The following is a 4,781-nucleotide window of genomic DNA, read 5'->3' as shown; positions in this document are numbered from 1 at the left end:
ACTCTGTCTTTTCCCACTGCTTCTTTTCCCTACAGTGACATTCCAAAGGCTTGGATCTGCCCAGTCATGCAGACTAAGAGTTAGGGCCAGTTCACCTGCCGCAGTGCCCTTTCCTGCTCTGAGACCTGCTCAAAGCTGGCAGTATATGTAGCAGAGCAGTGTTCTTATCTGTGGAATGTGTCATCTCCTGAACCCAAAGAGGTTTGCTGGATGCTCAGCTTCCTGTATGGAGTAGGGATATAAGTGGTGCCTGCTTCTTTTTTTTTTTTTTTTTTTTTTTTTTCACTTTTGAGAAGAGGTCCTGGCATGCCCTAATAAACCTCCTAAAAAATGTCACTGAAGTGGCAGGAGCCTGAATGTTCCTAGGGTACATTCTCAAGCCCCCACTTCCCTCAGCCTCTTTATCCCTTCCTCTGATCCTATGGACCAATGAGCAGTGTTGCTTGCACTGCAGCCTGGACCTGTTGCAGAAGTCCTTCCTGCTAAAGGCAACTCGGAATTTTCCACTTCACTGTGCATTGGTCATCACTCTTCCCAGACTTCTAAGAACCACCCTTGCAGTGAGTTTGTCCTATTCCCTGGGGTCCTGGCCAACGTGTTAGATCTCAGTTTCTGAGAAACTTCCATTCCAAGTCCTTTGATCAAGCACTCTCAAAGTACAGGCCAAGGTGCCCTCCTCTGGTTCCCACTGGCTCATTCTTGCGACTCATCTGGTGTATAGTCTCCTTTTTACTTAATCGTCCCCAGCATGTACCCACCCGCGTTATGCTGGGACTGAACCTTAGTTATCAGGCAGGAGAGATGAGGACACCTACTGAGGGAACATGTGTTGCCTTGTGAAGGAGAGGCCTCTGCAGCATCTTCTTACACAATAGAAGCACTAGCTCTTACCAGAAAGGATGGGGCACTTTTGCAAGCCCAAAGGATTGGGAAAGAAAGCGGCAGTCTGCCTAGACAATATATTCAAGGGCCTCTGTCTACATACCCTCATCCCAGTTTTCAGGGTCCCAAGTTTTCCCAGGGTCCCAGGTGTTCCCCAAACTCCCCCAGCCCCCACCACTGGCAACCTATTCTTAACTGAATATTCAAACATCTAGGGATCTCTGCAATTCTAACTATCTGATTTTCACCCGTTCAATCACATCTGCTCTCCCGCACTGCAGGAGGTAAGGGCCTTCTTGTAAAATGCCAAAAAGCCTCTTGCCTCCCACACTTAGCCATTTACTCCTTGCTTAACTGCTCTCATTATCCCTTAGCTAGCAGCAACACAACTTAGCAGTAAACAGCCAACAATTCTGCTGTCTTTGAGGACATTTTTCTCTCCATAAGTTTCAAATGCTTCAATCATCACACCTGCAACATCTTTCCTCCCCACCAGGACATCTTCCCAGGTCACCATCGATGAAACTTTCACCTTTGACTCACTACCTTATGCTACCGACCATCCATACCCCACCTATCAACCAAGTTAATATCCTCTTTGCCCACTGGAGTGTTAGTAGGTCAATTCCAAATCACAATCTTACCACCTGTTTTCTTGGATCATTCTTGGTACTACTTTCGCTAGCACAGGACATCTGAGAAGCCAAAGCCAAGATAGGATTAGACACATAAGAGATGTACTGGTTCAAATGTTGGTGAGGGAAAACGGGGGGCTGGAGGAGGCTGGTGAGACGTCAGATTCCATTATGATCCCACCCCTATGAAGGAGAGAACAAACAGCTTAGCTTGCAGCATTGCAATAAGGAAGATTCAGCAAGGCTAACAGGGAATGCTCAAGCCAAAGGTGCTTTTTAGAGGAGTCCTCTGTCTTCAGAAATGGGCCTGCCTTTGTATCCTGCCATGAGCAGTCAATGGGAACAGTGCAGGGGAAGCAGAGCCCTGGCCTGAACACTGTAATGGAAGTCAGTACACAACAGTTTGTGCCTTTAGTTACTTACCCTCCCTGAAGCAGGAGGTCGGAGAGGCACATTCCCAGGGCTGCCATGCCGTTGCATGGAGGCATTTGAGATCACAAAGTGAATCTCAGCCATTAACGAAATGGTCATGCTTATTTTGCTCAGTTTGAGAGGTAGATAATTTGTATTCCTATACTCAAAATTGAGGGAAAAGAATCACCCTAATTAGAATCTGAGCTGTCCATAAGTAATAAACATAAAAGTAATATTAAAGTATTAGTGAATACTCTTAAGCTCAATTGTTAGTTTTCTATTGCAAAAAAATAAAATACTTTAAAACTTTAGAGACTGTTTTGGGAGGCTGAGGTGGGAGGATCCCTTGAGCCCAGCTGTTCAAGACCAACCTGGGCAACATAGCAAAACCCTGTCTCTACAAAAAATTAAATAAATATACTAGCTGGGAGTGATGGCACATGCCTGTGGTCCCCGCTACCCAGGAGGCTGAGGTTAGAGGACTGCTTGAGCCTCCAGAGGTCAAGGCTGCTGTGAGCTGTGAGTGCACCACTGCACTCCAACCTGGGCAACAGAGCAAGACTCTGTTTCAAAAAGAACCAAAAAAAAAAAAAAACTATTTTAACATACAAATATCTCACATATATATTTTATCTATTGAATGAAAACCATTTCTTTCAATAAACAAAAAGCTACGTTTGTACAAATAGTAAGTATAAAATGATTTTCACTTAAAAGGTGATTTTAAAATGATTTTGATATGGCATATTTAATAGCAAAACTATACTATTCATTGTCTGCAGTTCAGTGAATAGTCCTCCAAATTAATTATATACATGTATTAACATGTGTATATAATTTTAAAAATCTTTTTGTATGTCTAAGCATATATATGTATGTATATCAATTAATTTGGAATATATATATACATTTTGAGACAGAGTCTTGCTCTGTCACCTGGACTGGAGTGCAATGGTGCAACTTTGGCTCACTGCAACCTCCACCCCACAGGTTCAAGTGATTCTCCTGCCTCAGCTTCCCGAGTAGCTGGGATTACAGGCATATGTCACCACTCCCAGCTAATTTTTCTTTTTTTTTTTTTTTTTTTTTTTTTTAGTGGCGATGGGGTTTTGCCATGTTGGCCAGGCTTGTCTCAAACTTATGGCCTCAAGTGATCTGCCCACCTTGGCCTCCCAAAGTGCTGGGATTACAGGCATGAGCCACCACACAGGGCCTTAATTTTTAAATAAAATTATGTTTACTATACCCAATTATACTATATCCAAATTTCTTTTCTTAACATTGCAACTTTTGCTCTTCACAGCTTTTCAAAAATAATACTTTAAAAAATTGATTAGCCAGGTATGGTGGTGGGTGCCTGTAATCCTGGCTACTCAGGAGGCTGAGGCAGGAGAATCGCTTGAACCGGGGGAGCAGAGGTTGCAGTGAGCCAAGATCACGCCATTGCACTCCAGCCTGGGCAAAAATAGTGAAACTCCATCTCAGATAATACATATATATACACAAAAATTAGCTGGGCATGGTGGTGGGCACCTGTAATCCCAGCTGCTTGGGAGACTGAGACAGGAGAATTGCTTGATCCTGGGAGGTGGAAGTTGCAGTGAGCCGAGATCACACCACCACTACACTCCAGCCTGGGTGACAGAGCTAGACTCTGTCTCCAAAAAAAAAAAAAAGAAAAAGAAAAAAAAAAAGATAGAATGTGGAGAAGATGTTAAAGCAATTTCAAAAGATGAAGCAGTGGTGTTGGTGAATCATCAGGCTACAGCAGATGTGTGCACACTGATGATGCGCCTCCAGGACAAAGGACTGGTTGCTGCTCAGATGATGTGGTTGATGGATCATATTTTTAAGTACATCAACTTTGGAATTGTTTCTCCAGTTCACGGAGACTTTTTTATAAGACAGGGAAGATCTTATTGTGACCAACAGCTGCTGCTTCTCAAGGAGCACTTAGAAAGTAATTACAGGAGCAGAGATTGAAAATGGATTATTTTGTTTCCAGAAAGGGGCTTCCTCAGGAAGAGGCGAGAAACAAGTCGGGCATTTGCAGAGAAAAATAACTTGCCATTTCATACACATGTTACTCTGCCAAGGTTTGGGGCAACAAAAATTATTTTGAATGCACTTGTAGCACAAGAGGGAAATGGAAGTCCAGCAGGAGGACGTGCTAAAGAATTAGCAAATCAAAAGGCCTCCAGTGGATAATGGATACAACGATAGCTTATCCTAAAGCTGAACCTATCAGTATTCAAACCTGGATCCTTGGGTACCGGAAACCAACAGTCACACACAAACATTACAGGATCTTTCCAGTTAAAGATGTACCCCTGGAGACTGATGACCTTACCAATGGGATCTATCAATAGTTTATTGAAAAAGAGGACCTCTTATCACATTTTTATGAAACAGGAGCTTTTCCACCTTCCAAGGGCCATAAGGAAGCTGTTTCCAGGGAACTGACCCTCAGAAACATGTGGATATTCCTTACACAGTCTTTAGCATTTTTGTCAGGCTGTATGTGGTACAACATCATTCAGTATTTTTACCATTGCCTGTTTTAGGAATTGACTTGGACTTGTGAAGGTCACCATAGATGTTCAGACTTTCTTTCATAAGCATGCATTATTTACATGTGCAAATCAGAATATATTTAAAACAGCAAGAGAAATTCTGTGGATGGATTAATATTTATTCCCCTTTGGGATATTTTAAAACTCTCCTGAAATGAGGATTCGTAATAAAAACAAATTGATATGTACTTCATATAACATAAAATTCACTATTCGAAAGGGTGTATTTGGTTGTTTTATTATATTTACTGTGTTATGTAACCATCACCACATCACC

At 42.4% G+C, this 4,781-nt stretch overlaps 1 pseudogene; it reads left to right on the top strand.

Moving 5' to 3' along the window:
* Nucleotides 1-2,040: 2,040 nt before the first annotated feature.
* LOC112630141 lies at nucleotides 2,041-4,495 on the top strand (annotated as a pseudogene).
* The last annotated feature ends 286 nt before the right edge of the window (nucleotides 4,496-4,781 follow it).

The sequence above is a fragment of the Theropithecus gelada genome, chromosome 8, assembly GCF_003255815.1.
Source record: "Theropithecus gelada isolate Dixy chromosome 8, Tgel_1.0, whole genome shotgun sequence".
Taxonomy (NCBI): Eukaryota; Metazoa; Chordata; class Mammalia; order Primates; family Cercopithecidae; genus Theropithecus; species Theropithecus gelada.
The sequence above is the reverse complement of the archived record's forward strand: the minus strand, read 5'-3'. Positions and strand labels throughout refer to the sequence as shown.